Source organism: Bufo bufo, chromosome 2 (genome assembly GCF_905171765.1).
Source record: "Bufo bufo chromosome 2, aBufBuf1.1, whole genome shotgun sequence".
Lineage (NCBI taxonomy): Eukaryota > Metazoa > Chordata > Amphibia > Anura > Bufonidae > Bufo > Bufo bufo.
In genome coordinates this window covers 436,623,732-436,645,315 of record NC_053390.1, presented here as the reverse complement: position 1 = coordinate 436,645,315, position 21,584 = coordinate 436,623,732, and positions in this window count along the sequence as shown.

The window sequence follows — 21,584 nt, the reverse complement described above, 5'->3', positions numbered from 1 at the left end:
ATATCTCAGCAAAAGACAACTTTTCCCATTTTTTTTTATACAAAGTTGGCATTTGACCAAGATATTTATCTCACCCAGCATGGGTATATGTAAAATGACACCCCAAAACACATTGCCCAACTTCTGAGTACGGCGATACCACATGTGTGACACTTTTTTGCAGCCTAGATGCGCAAAGGGGCCAACATTCCTTTTATGAGGGCATTTTTAGACATTTGGATCCCAGACTTCTTCTCACGCTTTAGGGCCCCTAGAATGCTAGGACAGTATAAATACCCCACATGTGACCCCATTTTGGAAAGAAGACACCCCAAGGTATTCAATGAGGGGCATGGCGAGTTCATAGAAATTTTTTTTGCCACAAGTTAGCGGAAATTGATTTTATTTATTTTTTTCTCACTAAATCTCCCTTTCCGCTAACTTGGGACAAAAATTTTAATCGTTCATGGACTCAATATGCCCCTCACGGAATACCTTGGGGTGTCTTCTTTCCGAAATGGGGTCACGTGGGGTATTTATACTGCCCTGGCATTCTAGGGGCCCTAAAGCGTGAGAAGAAGTCTGGAATATAAATCTCTAAAAAAATTTACGCATTTGGATTCCTTGAGGGGTATGGTGAGTTCATGTGAGATTTTATTTTTTGACACAAGTTAGTGGAATATGAGACTTTGTAAGAAAAAAAAAAAAATTCCGCTAACTTGGGCCAAAAAAATGTCTGAATGGAGCCTTACAGGGGGGTGATCAATGACAGGGGGGTGATCAGGGAGTCTATATGGGGTGATCACCCCCCTGTCATTGATCACCCCCCTATAAGGCTCCATTCAGATGTCCGTATGTGTTTTGCGGATCCGATCCGTGGATCCGTAAAAATCATACGGACATCTGAATGCAGCCTGACAGGGGGGGTGATCAATGACAGGGGGGGTGATCACCCCCCCTGGAAGGCTCCAGGAGACGCCAGTATGTGTTTTGCGGATCCGATCCATCTATCAGTGGATCCGTAAAAATCATGCGGACGTCTGAATGGAGCTTTACAGGGGGGTGATCAATGACAGGGGGGTAATCAATGACAGGGGGGTGATCCGGGAGTCTATATGGGGTGATCACCACAGTCATTTATCACGCCCCTGTAAGGCTCCATTCAGACGTCCGTATGCGTTTTGCGGATCCGATCCATCTATCAGTGGATCCGTAAAAATCATGCGGACGTCTGAATAGAGCTTTACAGGGGGGTAATCAATGACAGGGGGGTGATCAGGGAGTCTATATGGGGTGATCAAGGGGTTAATAAGTGACAGGGGGGGGGGTGTAGTGTAGTGGTGCTTGGTGCAACATATTACTGAGCTACCTGTGTCCTCTGGTGGTCGATCCAAACAAAGGGGACCACCAGAGGAGCAGGTATATTAGACGCTGTTATCAAAACAGCGTCTGATATACCTTTCAGGGGTTAAAAAAACACATCTCCAGCCTGCAAGCGAACGATCGCTGCTGGCAGGCTGGAGATCCACTCTTACCTTCCGTGCCTGTGCGCGCGTTCACAGGAAATCTCGGCTCACGCGAGATGACGCCAATCGGCGTTAGCGTAGCCTGGGGGAGCCGCCGCGATGACGCCTTTCGGCGTTACAGTTGCGGCAAGTGGTTAAAGGGGTTCTGCAGTTTGTTTACACTGATGATCTATCCTCTGGATAGATCATCAGCATCTGATCAGCGTGGGTCCAACACCCGGGACCCCTGCCGATCAGCTGTTTTGAGAAGGCAGAGGCGCTGGCAGTAGCGCTGCGGCCTTCTCGCTGTTTACCGCAGGCCCACTGACGTCACGCCTAGTATCACTGGCCTCGGCGGGGCTAAGCTCCATTCAAGTGAACTGAGCTTAGCCCCACCCAGGCCATTGATACAAGTCGTGATGTCAGTGGGCCAGCGGTAAACAGTGTGAAGGTCGCGCTGCTTCTGGAGCGGCGCTGCGTTCTTGAACAGCTGATTGGCGGGGGTCCCGGGTTTCGAACCCCTGCAGATCAGATGCTGATCATCTATCCAGAGGATAGATAATCAGTTTAAACAAACTGCAGAACCCCTTTAACATAGCCAAAACGGATCCATGAGGACGGATCCATTTTTTATTGTGTCATAGAAAACGGATCCGTCCCCATTGACTTGCATTGTGTGTCAGGACGGATCCGTTTGCTGCAAGCAGCGTTTTGGTGTCCGCCTCCAAACCGGAATGGAGACGGAACGGAGCCAAACTGATGAATTCTGAGCAGATCCTTATCCATTCAGAATGTATTAGGGCAAAACTGATCCGTTTTGGACCGCTTGTGAGAGCCCTGAACGGATCTCGCAAGCTGAAAGCCAAAACGCCAGTGTGAAAGTAGCCTTATAAAGGTGGTGAGCTTTTGGTGCAGGTGGTTCAGTCTTATGTGACTACTTTGTGCCATAAATGGATCACATAGCGCTCCGATAAGTTTGTAATGCAAACGGCAAGAAGCTCCTAGCAGAGTTGCTGCATATTTCTAGCTTCCCATTTCATACTGTGCTGTACGGTGTCATAGCAAAGAGGAAGAAAAGGCAGAGTGAGAATTGGAATTCTAGATGCTGAACTGCTGGGACGTGAGTGCACTATGCATGAAAGAAGTCCAGAGGGTCATAGACGACCAATGGAGTAATTTTATTTATTTTAATTTTATTTAACCATTGCAAAAACTAAAAATGACCGGACCAAGTCACTTGCATGAATATGAATTTGGTGCTAGTAGCTGGAGAATGCTCACTGGAGCCTAATGTGCCAGAAAGTAATTGAAATGTCAGTTTTCCAATTTTGCACAGAAAATTCTGCAATAGATGGAAACCTGTTAAACAAGGTACCTAGACCTTTTTCTGTTTCTTACCTTTTTCAAGATGTTTACGGTCAGTAAATAGAAAAATTGGGGGAATTAATCAAGCCCTGCACGCCAGAACTCAAAAAGTTCTAAGTAGGAGCTTTGCAATTTTCGGCTCAACTTTTTGAGCATGGTAATTTCCAGCGTAACCTACAGATCTAGAGTTTAATCAGAATTTCAGAATAAATCACTTTTGTGATACCTTAGATGAAATTTGACTTAAAAAAAAAGAAAAAAGGGGTCCCCCAGGTGTACTTTATTTTTTTTCCTACATTATATTTTTGTCATTTAAAGGGAACCTGTCACCAGGATTTTTTGCATAGAGCTGAGGACATGGGCTGCTAGATGGCCGCTAGCACATCCGCAATACCCAGTCCCCATAGCGCTGTCATGAGGACTAGTCAAGTCCTCATAAATAGTGTTGAGTGAATCAAAGTGGACTTCGATCAGAATTTTACGAAAAAGTTGATTTTGCCACGAAGCCGAATTTCCTCGCGCTTCGTGGTAACAAATCAATTTCCCCTGAAATATTGGTTAAAAAAAAAAAAAAAAAAATACATTCTCACCTCATCCACTTGCGGCCATCTTGATTAAAGATATTGCACAAAACCTCACGCGTGGTGACGTATGATGGCACCACGTCGGCAAGCGTGATGAAGTCATAACATCTGTGTGAGATTTCACGCGGTGTCTCCAACAAGATGGGCACGATAGCCTCTACACGATCAAATGGATAAGGCTTCTTTTACATTAGCGTTAAAGGGAACCTGTCACCGGGATTTTGGGTATAGAGCTGAGGACATGGGTTGCTAGATGGCCACTAGCACATCCACAATACCCAGTCCCCATAGCTCTGTGTGCTTTTATTGTGTAAAAAAACCCAATTTGATACATATGCAAATTAACCTGAGATGAGTCGGAGCTTGAAAATATGACTTCTCTGGTCACACAAGTAAGATATGACTTTTATATTAATTTGCATATGTATCAAATCGTTTTTTTTACACAATAAAAGCACACAGAGCTATGGGGACTGGGTATTGCGGATGTGCTAGCTGCCATCTAGCAGCCCATGTCCCCAGCCCTATACACAAAATCCCGGTGACAGGTTCCCTTTAAGGCTACTTTCACACACTCAGTTGGTGCGGATCCGTCATGGATCTCCACAGACTGATCTGTTCAGATAATACAACCGTCTGTATTCGTTCAGAACGGATCCGTTTGTATTAACTTTAACATAACCAAGACGGATCCGTCTTGAACACTATTGAAAGTCAACGGAGGACGGATCCGTCCCCACTGACTTACATTGTGTGTCAGAACGGATCCATTTGGCTCCGTTTTGTCAGACGGACACAAACGCTGCAGGCAGCGTTTTGGTGTCCTCCTCCAAAGCAGAATGGAGACTGAACGGAGCCAAACTGATGCATTCTGAGCGGATCCTTAGCCATTAGGGCAAAAATGATCCGTTTTGGACCGCTTGTGAGAGCCCTGAACGGATCCCACAAACGGAAACCAAAACGCCAGTGTTAAAAGTAGCCTAAGTTGGGTGACCAACAGACATGTAAATGTGATATCCCCCCTAAAGGGGGTTGTCCGGGTTCAGAGCTGAACCCGGACATACCTCCATTTTCACCCAGGCAGCCCCCCTGACATGAGCATCGGTGCAGTTCATGCTCCGATGCTCTCCTTTGCCTTGTGCTAAATTGCGCAGGGTAAAGACATTTTTTGGAGATCCGTTGACGTACAGGGGCTGCCAGGAAGCCCGGTGATGTCACCAGCACTGATGGGCGGGCTGTAGCGCTGCCCTAGCCAGTAAAACGACTAGTCCAGATCTAAAGCCCGCCCCTCAGTCGGTGAGGTCACTGAACACACTGCTGGGTGGAAGTTTCCGCCCGGCAGTGTGGTATTGAAAACAAAAGAGCCCGTGCCCTGCGCGATCTAGCGCAGGGCAAGGGAGCGCATAGGAGCATGAGATGCTCCGATGCTAGCCTCAGGGGGGCTGCCTGGGTGAAAATAAGGGTATGTCCGGGTTCAGCTCTGAACCTGGACAACCCCTTTTAAGTACACTCCAAATTTGAATAACAATGTATGACCTAAAAGCATTTCTCTACAGTGTCCAGGGGAGCCATCTCTCAGATAGGGCAGTTCAGTGTTTAGCAGATGTAGATCCACCCTAGTGGTAATATCTTAGTGTAGCAGGGTCAGAGGACTTCCTCATACTCTTCGGCAGTAAGGACATGCGCTACTGTCCATCTAAACTGGTGAGGTATATCAGATAATCCTATATGTAACAGAGCCAAAGCTGGGTCTGGGGCTAGTTGGCCTTGTGTAATGGACTATTTCCCTCCAGAAAGTAAGAACCTTAGGGCAAGACCACCAGGTAGGCAAAGGGAGAGAAAGAAACATGGCGGCACTGCCCCCACTGGTGTAACTGCTGTTAACAGCTTGCATGCGGTATGAAGATATCAAGACCACCAGGTATGCAAGAGGGTGCCAATCCCTGAGCACTGTTTTCAGCACGATATACAGTGAGCTATATCTGGGGTGAGTTACCTCTTTGGTTTACACACAAAGAGGTACAAGTGGGCCACTTAAAGGCCTGCTTCCATTGCTCTGTTGTAAATGCGGCCTGAAGATCTTGCTCCCATTGGAGCATGAAAGGATCCCACCCATACTTTTAAATAAAGAAAGCTTAGATTGGGGGGCACTTGGCTATCTAGTGTTGTATGGATTAGAGATAATCAGCTGATACTTTTAAATAAGCACAACCAAATTGCACTTGCCGAAATGTATTATTACTGCGCACCATTTTCATAAATTTGGTGCATGTGCACATGGCAGCTCCACTCTAAAAACTAACCTCAAATACACCTACAATGATAAATTCCCCTCATTGTTTTTTAAATTCTGAGGCTTAAAATCTGCTTCAAAAGGAATGTCACCTATATTTTATAATGACACATTTCATTTTTTCTAATCAGTTTTTATTTTCTGATGGTAACTTTTTTATTCTGTTTCCTGATCATTGGGGATGCCATCTTGGCTGAACTGTTGTTGACAGCATTTAGAAACATACTTTACAGCAGCCACATGAGCCATAGACTCAATGGACAGAAGCTGTGCAGAGGTCAGGAGGGAGTAGATATGCTGTGATACCACCTACTGTGAATGGTTCTAATCTTGCCTGTGATAATGACTGCTGAAAAGTAGTCTGTCAAGATCCACGAAGTGACTCCTATTAGACTTGGTGGTCCGTGCAAAAATGGAATTTTAGGATTTTTTTTTTTCCAATATAGATAATTTCATGGAAAGTTTAATATAAAATCGCCCAAATTTTCTTAACCCTTAAAAAAATAAAATAAATGCTGCGCTCCCAGAGAACAAGCTGCATTCAGGGGAGCCATTGGTTCCTTGTGATAGCCTCAGTCCTAAGGGCTCATGCACACAAATGTATTTAGTTTCCATGTCCCTTCTGTTTCTTTTGCAGATGGTGTGCAGACTCAGTATGTTTGTTCCTGCAAAAAAGATAGGACTCCTGTTTTGTGGACAAGGATAGGCATTGTTACAAATGATCCGCAAAAAAAAGAGATCCGGATGTCATCCGTATTTTTTGGTCAACATTGCCAATAATACACTGCTCAAAAAAAATAAAGGGAACACAAAAATAACACATCCTAGATCTGAGTTAATTAAATATTTTTCTGAAATACTTTGTTCTTTACATAGTTGAATGTGCTGACAACAAAATCACACAAAAATTTTAAAATGGAAATCAAATTTTTCAACCCATGGAGGTCTGGATTTGGAGTCACACTCAAAATTAAAGTGGAAAAACACACTACAGGCTGATCCAACTTTGATGTAATGTCCTTAAAACAAGTCAAAATGAGGCACAGTAGTGTGTGTGGCCTCCACGTGCCTGTGCATGCTCCTGATGAGGTGGCGGACGGTCTCCTGAGGGATCTCCTCCCAGACCTGGACTAAAGCATCTGCCAACTTCTGGACAGTCTGTGGTGCAACGTGACGTTGGTGGATAGAGCGAGACATGATGTCCCAGATGTGCTCAATTGGATTCAGGTCTGGGGAACGGGCGGGCCAGTCCATGGCATCAATGCCTTCGTCTTGCAGGAACTGCTGACACACTCCAGCCACATGAGGTCTAGCATTGCCTTGCATTAGGAGGAACCCAGGGCCAACCGAACCAGCATATGGTCTCACAAGGGGTCTAAGGATCTCATCTCGGTACCTAATGGCAGTCAGGCTACCTCTGGTGAGCACATGGAGGGCTGTGCGGCCCTCCAAAGAAAATGCCACCCCACACCATTACTGACCCAATGCCAAACCGGTCATGCTGGAGGATGTTGCAGGCAGCAGAACGTTCTCCACGGCGTCTCAAGACTCTGTCACATGTGCTCAGGGTGAACCTGCTTTCATCTGTGAAGAGCACAGGGCACCAGTGGTGAATTTGCCAATCTCGGTGTTCTCTGGCAAATGCCAAACGTCCTGCACGGTGTTGGGCTGTAAGCACAACTCCACCTGTGGACGTCGGGCCCTCATATCACCCTCATGGAGTCTGTTTCTGACCGTTTGAGCAGACACATGCACATTTGTGGCCTGCTGGAGGTCATTTTGCGGGGCTCTGGCAGTGCTCCTCCTGTTCCTCCTTGCACAAAGGCGGAGTTAGCGGTCCTGCTGCTGGGTTGTTGCCCTCCTACGGCATCTCCACGTCTCCTGATGTACTGGCCTGTCTCCTGGTAGCGCCTCCATGCTCTGGACACTACACTGACAGACACAGCAAACCTTCTTGCCACAGCTCGCATTGATGTGCCATCCTGGATAAGCTGTACTACCTGAGCCACTTGTGTGGGTTGTAGACTCCGTCTCATGCTACCACTAGAGTGAAAGCACCGCCAGCATTCAAAAGTGACCAAAACATCAGCCAGGAAGCATAGGAACTGAGAAGTGGTCTGTGGTTACCACCTGCAGAACCACTCCTTTATTGGGGGTGTCTTGCTAATTGCCTATAATTTCCACCTGTTGTCTATCCTATTTGCACAACAGCATGTGGAATTGATTGTCACTCAGTGTTGCTTCCTAAGTGGACAGTTTGATTTCACAGAAGTGTGATTGACTTGGAGTTACATTGTGTTGTTTAAGTGTTCCCTTTATTTTTTTGAGCAGTGTACTTTATAAAGGCCAAATACTGCTACACCATGCCCCAGTCATTAACTCTTCACTACCAGTGCTGTATTAACCCTTTCGTGCTGGAGCAAACATGGGTTCCGCTCGCACGTGCTGCGTGCATCATGGCTGACAGGTCTCATGGCTGACAGGTCTCTGCTGATTACCCCGACCGACAATAATGCTGATCGCGGTAATTAAAGCCTTTTAGATGCCGTGACATCATGGCATCTAAATGGTCAAAAACCCGGACGCTGACACTTCCGGGGGTGTTACCGGCATCCTCTGTGGCCAGTGAGGATGCCGGTAATTGATTTGAAAGGCCAACTTAAGAAATGAGCAATAGACAGTAATAAATTCATTTTAAAAATACATGATTGTTTCAAAATTAAAAAAAAATATTTTGTAGGCTCAAATACGAGCTTCAAAATCACAAAAAAGTGAAGAAAAAAGTTTAATATGTAAAAAAATATAAGTTTAAATCGCCCATCTTTCCGTATAATAAAAAATAGATACCTAAATAACCAAAAATCTAAACATCATGGGTATCGCCACAATCAAAACCGCCTGTACTATTAAAATACATATAAATATTTTTCCAATGTAGCAAATGGCATAACTGAAAAAAGGGTCAAAATGGCCAATTTGCTATTTTTTCATTGCTTCTCTTACCCCACAAAATGTAATAAAATGTGATCAAAAAGTCACACACACTCCAAAATGGCATCGATAAAAACGACAGATTGGCCCGCATAAAATGAGCCCCCCACACAGCTCAGTAGATATAACTATAAAAAAAAGTTATGTGGGTCAGTATATGGTGATGTAAAAAAATTAAATAAAAAATTTCCAAAGTTTTTTTTAATTTAGTTTTACACTATTTAGACACAAAAAAACTATGGGGTATTGTTGTAATCGTACTTGCCCAAAGAATAAAGGGAACAAAACCCGTAAAATGTTGGAGGAATTGCATTTTATTTTATTTTTTTCAGCTTCCCACTACATTGTATGCCATAATGAATGTTGGCATTAGAAAGTACAACTTGTCCCGCAAAAAATAAGTCCTCATACAGCTATGTGAACACAAATATAAAAAAGTTATGGCTTGAGGAAGATGGAGAAGGAAAATGAAAACGCAGAAATGAAAAAACCTCTGGTATCCTAAGGGTTAATAATCCTGTTTAGGCCCCCACTCAGTGACTTGCAGGTGGCTGGAATGATTCCTTTTTTTTTTTTTTTTTTCTTCTTCTCTCTCTCTCTCTTTCTTCCTTAGTCCCGCACAAATCACGACAGATGACCTCTCGTGACCACAACTTCTTTCTGCATAATTGAACACACCTATTTAGTATTAATGCACCTACTTGGTAATCATCCCCATTTACTCCCCAGTAGATATAATGTCCCACCTGTAGTGCTATATATATATATATATATACACACACACACACACACACACACACACACACACACACACACACACACACACACACACACACACACACACACACACACACACACACACACTGCACCCCAGTAGTATCCGCTTTACTTATATCGCCCCTCATTAATGGCCTCTATGCATATAATGCCCCCCAGTTGTGGCCTATTTAAATATAGTCCCACCCCCAGTATTGGCCTCTTTACAAATAGTGCCTCCAGTACTGTCCATGAACAAAATAAAAAAATGAATAAAGTACTCACCTCAGTCTAGTCTTGCTGTCATTCTTCCACCCTGCTGATGCCCCAGCTGCCTGCATGATGGCACAAGCAGTCTGCACCAGGTCTCTGGTGGCATGACCTGTTGCGGTCTTGCACTGTAAGCGGCCTTCAGCTTATGAGGCTAAACTAACCAATAGTTCCCGTCCCCGCCGCTCAACAGCAGCGCTTCCCACAGACCAGCACCAGATGGTCCGCGGCTCAGTGGTTTAGGGCCGCTGCTCTAACTACAAGATTGTTCCTAAAAAAAAAAATGCCTATCCAGCTATGTAGCAGTAAAGGTACTATCACTATAAAAGACAAATGCTAAACAGAAAAGGACAAGCCTCATACATTCCTCAGCTGCGGATCAATACTTGAGTGTCATGTACCAGTAGCAGTTATGTTCGGTGCATTCAGGAGACCCTGTCTGCTTGGAGTCAGCTAGCATTCAGGTCCTGAGTGATGGTGTCCCGGAGCTTCTAGTACAAGAGTCAACAACCTTCGGCACTCCAGCTCTTGTGAAGCTACAATTCGCAGCATGCTCCATTCACTTCTATAAAAGTTTTCAGAACAGCAGAGTAAGGCCCCTTTCACACGGGCGAGTATTCCGCGCGGATGCGATGCGTGAGTTGAACGCATTGCACCCGCACTGAATCCTAACCCATTCATTTCTATGGGGCTGTGCACACGAGCGGTGATTTTCACGCATCAATTGTGCGTTGCGTGAAAATCGCAGCATGCTCCTCTTTGTGCGTTTTTCACGTAGCGCATACCCCATAGAAATGAATGGGGTTGCGTGAAAATCGCAAGCAAGTGCGGATGCGGTGTGATTTTCACGCACGGTTGCTAGGAGACTATCGGGATGGAGACCCAATCATTATTATTTTCCCTTATGATATGGTTATAAGGGAAAATAATAGCATTCTGAATACAGAATGCATAGTAAAATAGCGCTGGAGGGGTTCAAAATTTTTTTTTTAACTCCCCTTAGTCCACTTGATCGCGCAGCTGGCATCTCTTCTGTCTCCTTTGCTGATTGCAGGAAAAGGACCTGTGGGGACGTCACTCCGGTCATCACATGGTCCATCACATGATCTTTTACCATGGTGATGGATCATGTGATGACCGGAGTGACGTCCCCACAGGTCCTTTTCCTGCAATCAGCAAAGAAGGAGACAGAAGAGATGTCAGCTGCGCGATCAAATGGACTAAGGTGAGTTAAATTATTATTTTTTTAACCCCTCCAGCGCTATTTTACTATGCATTCTGTATTCAGAATGTATTATTTTCCCTTATAACATGGTTATAAGGGAAAATAATAGCAATCTACAGAACACAGATCCCAAGCCCGAACTTCTGTGAAGAAGTTCGGGTTTGGGTACCAAACATGCACGATTTTTCTCACGCGAGTGCAAAACGCATTACAATGTTTTGCACTCGCGCGGAAAAATCGCGCATGTTCCCGCAACGCCCGTGTAAAAGAGGCCTAAGTATGCATTCTGGGAATTGTAGTTTTATATCAGCTGGAGTGCAAGAGGAGGCCCAACCTCTTCTAGTAGATAGAGGCTATGTTGAGGATTTATAGTAGATAGAGGCTATGAGGATTTCCTTACCAAGAAACATAGCCTCTATCTACTAGAAGCTACTCGTGATGGTGCCTTTTACTGCTACATAGTTGGATAGGCATTAGTTTGTCAGGGAGTGTGACCGTGTGATTTAAATTGTATTTTTACCCTAGTATTACTAGGACCAACAGCACCCATCTATCTGTCACAATTCTCACTTATTCTACTGAGGATTTTAATAGCTCCAGTGTTAAGCAACCAATGACGCCGTGCGCTCCTGCAATGCCAGTCCGGTATCTCTCGGACCGTGTTCCACAGACGTCTGCATGAGGCTTTACCTTGGGTTTTCCAAATAAAAAAAATCCCAAAACACTTGAACTCTTAAAATGTGTATTTATGCCATTTGGTGAAGTCATACACACTCCAAAATGGTATCAATAAAAAGTACTGCTCACGGGGGGCGCATGCACGTAGCCGGAGGAGAAAGACATGCTTCTCTGAGCTCCGTGCCGCGGGCCGTGGAAATCCCCTCATAAGCGCCGTCATATCGGCTCCACAAGCCTCCATACTTCGCGACAAGCTGCATGAGGATGTCCTGCTACAGAGGGAAGACGAGGATGGAGAATACGCCGACTCCTTCGCAGACTTTACCTGAACTTTTCAGAAGTGCCGGGCGAACAGCAATGGCGGACCCCTCTCCAGCTCCGTCTAGCCCCGCCTCCTCCACTGCCAGTGGAGCCATCCTGGAGCCTCGAGACCAGCAACCAGGTCAGACGGAGCTCTTTAATAATATAGCATCGCTGTTCCGTACGGAGCTTTCGCAAGCAGTTGCCGAATTCACACGCCAGATACATGATCTGGGGCAACGGGTCTCGGACCTAGAATCCCGGTCGGATGACATAGCGGATGCGCTAGGGGCAGACAGAGCGGACATTGATGCGCACACTGCGCAAATAGAGGCACTCGAGCTCAAGATACAGGATCTCGAGAATAGATCCCGCAGAGGTAATCTCCGGGTGAGAGGTCTGCCAGAATTATACACGGACTTGCCTGCCACCATGACAGCGCTATTTACCGCCCTTCTCCCACAGGAGGATCAAAGCCGCCTGAAAATGGACAGAGTCCACAGGGCCTTGGGCAAACCATGCTCAAATGACCTACCCAGGGATGTTATCCTGAAATTTCACCACCCTGAAGTCAGGGATCTGATCCTAACGGCAGCCAGAAACATCCCTGAATTACCGGGCCTCCCATCATCGGTGCATCTTTATGCGGATTTGGCGCCATCAACCCTCTGACGTCGCCGTGAGATGCGGCCTGTTACCCAAGCATTACAGAGGGCACAAGTCAAATACTTCACACTGTCCTTCCAGATCAACTCCAGGTCCCATGTAATCCGCTCACTATCAGAAGGCCTGGAGACCTTGCAAAGGGCAGGCATACCGCGCGACCAAAGAGATGGACCAGAGCCGGCCCCATGCCTCAAAGACCAGCTAGAGTATGGACCACAGTTGCTCCGTCCTCCGGTTCCGTGAGTCATTCTCCTAGACCCTGATCGGTAAGGGTCGAGGTGACCCGTTACCCTGCAGAACTGAACTTATTGTTTTTAAGGGCTGCTATTACTTTTGTTTTGTTATGCCTTGATTTATTCATAAGCCATATTCACTTCCCGGTGGACATACACCACACCGGGTTTTCCTCATCGGCTGTATAACTGTTTTTTACCCTATTTTGGAGTCCAATACCAGGGATACGGCCTTGTGGACTTCCATGTTGCCTCACCTGAGAGGGTTGATGGAGACGGAGATTAGCGCCATTTTTGGGCGAAGTCTCCCCTCATCCAACCTGTCAATGTTAGCTGACTTGAGTCAGTCAATGTTAGACTTTGCTTTTCATGCATTAGTCTTAATTCTACTTGTTTTGATGTTTGGTTTTTATGTTATGGATCAACCATTTCACAGTACCGATGAGAACTTGATAACAAAAGTGAAGGGGTATGTTGAGATAACTGACCCAGAGAACGTCGCTTCCTTTAGCATACATTCGATCCCCTGAAATGTCACGGGCCATGTATAAAGTTTTGTCACATAATGTAAGGGGTCTAAACTCCCCTAGAAAGCGGAAGACAGCATTCACAGTTTATTTGAAACATAAACCAGACGTTCTCTGCCTTCAGGAGTCTCACTATACACCAGGGTCCCACCCAAAGTTTTTTCACCCTCAGTATTCTAGATTCTTTTCATCTACTTTCCAGTCAAAAAGTAGGGGTGTAATAACGCTACTAAGGAATTCCTTCCCCATGACAGTCACACAAACAATCCTTGTTACTAATGGGAGATTTGTCATTTTATTAGGAACATACCAGGAGGAAACTATGTCTAGTTAATGTGTATGCACCTAATGAGGACCCTATCTCATTTTTTAGTGAGATGGGCTCCGTCATTGATTCACTCACATTTCATAAGATTATTTGGTGCGGGGACTTTAATTTCACTATTAACCCTATACTGGATCGCTTATCCCCTCCCACCCAAATACGTCCGCGCGCCCATGATATTAAAATCCGCAAGGTTCTTGAATCAACAAACATAGCAGACACATGGAGGGAATAGAACGGGTCGCAAAGGAGTTACACCTATTACTCGCCCATACACCGAATATATACGCGTATTGATATGATCCTATCCTCCTTGAGTCTTCTCCCATTTATCTCCTATTCAAGGCATATCTCTTCCTCCTGGTCTGACCAGGGATAACACCACGGCGGACTCTGACCCGCGGAATGTTTGGTTAACCCACAAGGCATTTATGAGAGGGAAACTTATTAGTGCAGCCTCGCGTCTGAAACGCGAACGTACTGAAGCCCAGAGAGCTTTAGAGGCTAAACTAGAGAGACTGGTAAGGGCCCATCAACGCTCACCCTCCCTGTACCTATTAAAAGCTATAAAGGATACTAAATCACAATTAAACACCATACTCTCCAACAACACGGAAAGCCCTACACTGGACAGCCTCATATTACTATCGATATGCCAACAAGCCTGACAAAATGTTAGCCTCACAGCTTAAAGCCAAACAGAGATTAAATCAAGTATTCCAGCTACGTTCGGCCTCAGAACATCTCACTTCCAACCCAGACATGATTCATCAGGCATTTCACTCCTTTTATCAAAAGCTTTATTCCACCCCCAACCCCCCCCCCCCCCCCCGAGTCCCATCTACAAAGCTTCCTCTCCTCGGTCCCTATCCCCCGAATGACACCAGAGGTCTCGTCGTCGCTTGGCAGACCGGTATCTGAGGAGGAGGTAGAAGTAATTCTAAAAGACCTAAAATTAGGTAAAGCCCCCGGTCCAGACGAGTTCTCGGCCTTATATTATAAGAAATTTGTCCCATTACTTTCTGCTCATATTGCAAAATACTGCAACCTTTTCCTACAGGGTCGCACCCCTCCAAGAGAATTTCTGCAAGCCAACATTACTGTTATTCCCAAACCCAACAAAGACCCACTAAACCCATCAAATTATAGGCCAATCTCTCTCCTTAATTTAGATAACAAAATTTTCACTTCCATACTGGCCAGGAGGCTGAACGCCATTCTACCTGATCTAATACATAAGGACCAGGTGGGGTTCATCCCCGGGAGAGAGGCCCCAGACAATATTAGAAAAGTACTGAACCTTGTGCAAGAAGCTAATCGACACATTACACCCCTAACACTGTTAGCATTAGATATAGAGAAGGCGTTCGACTCGGTCACCTGGGACTATTTAAACAAAGTCCTTACCAGGATGGGTAGAGCTGGCCCTTTCCTTGCAGCGATTGGCTCGTTGTACTCTTGCCCTGAAGCAAACCTTAAACTTCCTACCTCTAGTCCTTCCCCTATACGGATCCACAGAGGTACACGACAGGGTTGTCCTTTATCCCCTGCTCTCTTTGCCATAGCAATGGAGCCTTTACAGGGCTCCAGATGGCGACCAAAATGGTCGCCAATGCGACTTGGAATTGCAAAATGGCGACAAGACTTTGTAGTCTTGTCGCCATTTGCGCCTAAACCCTCCGCTGCTCTGCCTCTAAGAAAAAAAGGCTTTCATCCAGCAGAGACACGCTGCAGCCGTCTGCTGGATGAAGATCCGCTCGCTCACACTACTCGGCTTAGACGGTGGGCGTGGCTTGGGTTCCCGCATCTTGTGCTTCCGCTTCCAGCAGTCTGCTTCTGAATTCACACGACGTCTGTGAGATCCCGGCCCGGAGTCCTGCTGAGTGCAGGAGCGCACGGCGTCATTGGTTGCTATGACGCCGTGCGCTTCCTGCTGCCGCCGCAGTACAGTGATACACTGGTTACCAGTGTATTACTGTACTACGGCGGCAGCAGGAAGCGCACGGCGTCATAGCAACCAATGGCGCCGTGCGCTCCTGCACTCAGCAGGACTCCGGGCCGGGATCTCACAGACGTCGTGTGAATTCGGCACTCCTACATCGCAAATCCTGTCAAGCTCCTAGCAGACCTTGGACTCCAGTTTTCCCTCACAAGGAACTGATGTGACTAACAAGTCTCAAATTTTGCCGCTTACCCCCTCGCTGCCTGGTTCCTTGGTTTCCAACACCTCAAGTGCCTTTGAATCCAGCCCCATCCACAAAGGCCCCCCTTTTCAGGGACCAGTCCATAGTGTCCTTCCTCCAGACACACCACCTGATCCCCCAAGAACAGACACATTATCCCATCAATAGACCCTTCTGCCTCAGAAACAGAACCAGAGGCGTCTCCACTGAAAAAGTGCAGACTCCTAACATTCCCTCTGAAATCCCTAATGGAGCTTCTCCAAACATTCTCCCCTGGATGGGCTCCCCTCACCCATCCAGCAAAGTAAATCATCCTGAATCAATGGATCTTTCTAAGGGCAAAGAACAGGGCTACAGGTTCAATGGTCGCTCTCGGGCTGAGAGACCTTATAGTCGTAGGTCACGTGGTGATAGGTTATCCAGCTCCAGACACTCAGACTTCGGCCTCTTGCACACGACCGTATGCATTTCGCAGTCTGCAAAAAATAATTCTGCATAAAATCCGGATGACGTCCGTGTGCATTCTGTATTTTGCGGAACGGATCAGCCGGGCCCCTAATAGAACAATCCTCTCCTTGTCCGTAATGCGGACAATAATAGGACATGTTCTATTTTTTTGCGGAACAGAAGTACGGACATACAGAAACAGAAAGCACACGGAGTAACTTCCGTTTATTTTGCGGACCCATTGAAATGAATGGTTCTGTATACGGCCCGCAAAAAAAACAACGAATGGAATGGACATGGAAAGAATATACACGTTCGTGTGCATGAGGCCTTAGATGTCTTATATGCTCCTAAGCATCCCAGCTATATTATATATATATTTAAAATTTGGCGACTAAAAATTTCATTTGGCTCCTAAATTTTTCAGGTTAGGAGCCAATGGCTCCTTCATATTTTTTTTAGTCTGGAGCCCTGCTTTAGCCATTCATATCAGAAACAACCCTGACATTAGCGGAGTGACTATAGGTGGGATGGAGTACAAACTGAGCCTATTTGCAGATGACCTGTTGATGTCCATCACAAACCCCATAGTGTCCCTCCCCAACCTGTTACAATTGTTAAAATCCTTTTCAGAAGTCTCGGGCCTCAGAATTAACCACAGTAAATCAGAACTTCTCCCCTGCAATGTCCCTCCCCAGCAGAAAGATCAACTGTTAAGGAACTTCCCCTTCCAGCATAAACCGCAATACATTTCTTATCTAGGGACGTTATTGCCGACCAAACCTGAACTAGTCTACAAATTTAATTTTCCCCCGATGTATAATAAAATCAGACAAGATTTGAAATCTTGGACTTCTTTACCGGTATCTTGGGTAGGCAAGATTCATATAATTAAAATGGTGGTACTCCCAAGACTTTTGTATTTATTTAGGACTCTCCCTGTCCCAGTCCCCTCGGCCGATCTAAAATCCCTACAGAAGGATGTCATGAAGTTTATATGGGCTAACAAAAGACCACGCATTTCTAAGTCCACTATGTGTAAACATAAATCCCAGGGGGGTCTATCTGTTCCAGACTTTCTGAAATACTACAGAGCAGCGAGACTAGCCCAACTCTTTCTAACACACCTAGATAGGAAAAAACAGCCACTATGGGTTTCTTTAGAGATGTCTAACATGGTGCCTTATACTTGGACAGCCTTGATATGGATGGCTACGTCCCTGCCGTCGACTGTCCACAGCACATCCCTCCTATCACACTACTCATTGTTACTCTGGAGGTCAGTCCGTTTCAAATATAAGCTGCAATCTATACCATCCCCGCTGACCCCGATTTTCGGCAATCCGTCGTTTCGCCCAGGCTTACATCCCCCGTCCTTCCACTGGTGGATCAGCAAGAATCTCTGTATACTACATAAATTCCTTCGTAGGGGTACCCTAGAATCTAAAGGCGATTTTTTGGGGAAGCATTCTCCTCCCGATGGAGAACTTTTTAATGTTAATAGAATTTTCTCCTTCTTAAAGTCACTGGTTGGATCAGCCCATCACCTAGATTTTGCCCCTTTTGAGAGAATGGTCACATACTCCCTATACAAACAAGGCCTTCTGTCTAGAATATATGGATTTCTTGACGCTCACCCAGAAGGGATAAAACTACCCTATATGTTGGCCTGGGAAAATGACATAGGTTGTGAATCCTCTGTCCCTACATGGTTCCAACGATCACAAACACTTACGAAAGGTTCCTGGCAGGTCACCTTAGCAGAAACCTCTATAAAAATTTTACATAGGACATACATGGTGCCAGCCAGGTTACATCTGATGTACCCTGAGGTTTCCCAAAAATGTTTTAGGGGATTTGATGCGGACGGTACGATGCTACACATTTGGTGGAGTTGCCCTGTAATGAGGCGGTTTTGGGACCAGATCTGCTCACTGATTGCTTCCGTCCTAGGTTGTAGATATTTGGCTACGATCCCTCTTTGTCTATTGGGCGATAAGCCCTCAGGATTATCCATGCCTAACTTCAAATTGTCACAATTTATCTTGCTAGCTGCAAGAATTCATGTCGCTTTCAAGTGGCGCACACCCTCACTTAGCAAACAAGCGGTTATAGATAGGGTTAACAAATTGCTTCTTTCCGAAAGACTTACAGCAATCAGGACAGATACGGTCAATGTCTTTGAGAAAGTCTGGGAACCTTGGATGTCTTCTACTTTCTCTGTGGACCTCAGATACACCTTCACGTTATAACATGTTTGTACAAGATTGTACAGTTACTCATTGTACTTACCTATATCTGATAACAATTGATCCAAGTTGTTTTTTTTTTTGTTTTTTTTATTTATTTTCTTTTATTTTGTCTTTTGTTAGATTTCTTCTGACAAAACATTATGATAATGATCTGTAAAGCAGTATTGATTTGTAATGTATTCTTTACTGTAACTTTTCTTGCTTGATATATAAAACTTCAAATAAATGATTTTTGAAACTAAAAAGTACTGCTCACCCCACAAAAATTTAGCCCTCACACAGATCCGTAGACATAACTATAAAAAAGTTCAAACTGATTTTAGAAACTTTTTTTTAGGTATTCTACAGGAATTAAAGCAAAATAGAAACTACACCCCTCAAGCTAGTTATCCATTTTGCCACCTGACACACTACTGGGTACTGAAATGCCATAAATGTAGACATAAGCTTCTGTTTTGTTACTCTGCAGGGTTGTGGCACATATTTGGATGGATTAGTTTACAGGCACCATGTTTCTTTCAAACAGCCTCTGAGGTACCAGTAAAGCTATTTTCTCACAACCATTCGTTTTTGAATTTTTCTCCTGACGGAGCTGTGTAAGGAATTACTTTTTGCGGTATATGTTGTTATTATTGGTACTATTTTGGGTATATACGACTTTTTGATCGCTCTTTATGTTGGTTTTTGGGAAATGGGATAAAGAAAACTTAGCAATTCTTCCATTGCTTTTTAGGTTTTGTTATTGTGGCGTGCACCATGCAGGAAAAATGACATTCACTTTGTTCTGTTGGTAAGTACGATTTCAAGGATGCTAATTTTATATAGTTTATTTACTTTTTACCACTTTTACACAAAGCATTTTTGAAATAACAAAAATCATATTTTTGTGTCAACTGGTATTAAATGGGACAATGGATAGCTTCTATGAAGATGATGGCAAACTACAGTCTCCCAAACATATTACATTTGGATATTGGACATTGACCTCCTAAAATTACATAAGAAATAATATAATCTGTATCTGCCCTCTGGATCCACAGTGGTCAGTGGCCTCTCATCTGAGGCTTCTATGTATGAACAAAGCCACCCCTCTTGAATAGGATGGGTGTGGAATGCTTAGCCCACTGTACCCATTGTTTGGTAAGATATCTAGTTGTATCATACGTTAGGTGAGTCTTCTGGAGATAGAGGATCAAAATCTTTTTCTACCTGTCTAGAAGACCCAATACTACCAATATTCCAACTAACAATTTCTGTTAGCCATTTCTATGTAACCATATACAAAATGAATGATACAATATCAAAAATGTAACCTTTCCAAGTATCAGAAGAACACTTTTCGCAATTTAAATATTGTTGAGGTATGCAAAACCACACATGCTTATAAAACCTGCAACAAAGAAGCACAAAAACAGTATGAACTAGCGGATAGATATTTAATTGTTGTGGCAGACCTTAGGACAGGGGTGGCCAACCTTACAGACACAAAGGCCTCTTTTACACGGGCGTTGCGGGAAAATGTGCGGGTGCGTTCCGGGAACACCCACGATTTTTCCGCGCGAGTGCAAAACATTGTAATGCGTTTTGCACTCGCGTGAGAAAAATCTCATGTTTGGTACCCAAACCCAAACTTCTTCACAGAAGTTCGGGTTTCGGTTAGGTGTTGTGTAGATGTTATTATTTTCCCTTATAACATGGTTATAAGGGAAAATAATAGCATTCTGAATACAGAATGCATAGTAGGTGATCAATTGGGGGTTAAAAAAAAAATAAACTCACCTTCTCCTCTTGTTCGCGTAGTTCCCGGTCTCTTCTTTACTTCTTTAATGATGAGCTGTGGGCTAAAGGACCTTTGGTGACGTCAGATCACATGCTCCAATCACATGGTACATCACCGTGGTGATGGACCATGTGATTGGAGTATGTGATCTGACGTCACCACAGGTCCTTTAGCCCACAGCTCATCATCAAAGAAGTAAAGAAGAGACCGGGAACTACGCGAACAAGAGGAGAAGGTGAGTTAATTTTATTTTATTTTTTTTAACCCTCAATTGATCACCTACTAAGCATTCTGTATTCAGTGAATAGACTGTCACCTAGCAACCATGCGTGAAAATCGCACCGCATCCGCACTTGCTTGCGGATGCTTGCGATTTTCACGCAACCCCATTCACTTCTATGGGGCCTGCGTTGCGTGAAAAACACAGAATATAGAGCATGCTGCGATTTTCACGCAACGCACAAGTGATGTGTGAAAATCACCGCTCATGTGAACAGCCCCATAGAAATGAATGGGTCGGTATTCAGTGCGGGTGCAATGCATTCAACTCGCGCATCGCATCCGCGCGGAATACTTGTCCGTGTGAAAGGGGCCAAAGAGCCAGAAAAAAAAATAACTTATAACTGCCACAAGCTATACATTTACACAAATATGCGTGCACACGACAGTATTACTGCAATTAGGTTTTCAAACATTTTGTGGAACATTTGGCCCATAATAGAACAGTCCTATCCTATTTTTTTTTGGGGGGGGGACAAGGTGACAAATAAATGTTGAATTGCTCGGTTTTTAGTTTTTTCAGTTACAGCGTTCACTGCATAGGAGATATTTTATTATTTTAATAGTTTGGACTTTTTCGGGCGTGGTGATACCTAATGTTTTTTTTTATTGTTTATATATTTTATATGTAAAATTGGGAAAGGGGGCGATTTTAAACTTAATATTTTGGTGTTTTAATATTATATTTTTTTTTACTTTTTATTTAATAACTATTAGCCACCTTAGGGGCTACAACCCTTGGCCTATTCACCCTAGTAGAGCTCTATTAGGGTGAATAGGACTTCACACTGTCCCAGCCAGAGCTTCAGTAATGTCCTGGATGCCATGGTAACCATCCTGGATGCCATGGCTAGCATCCTGGATGCCATGGCTCAGATCGGAAGCTGCCAAAGTGATACATGATGGAGTTAATGTGAGGCACAGGTCCAACTGTTCCAAGTTATAA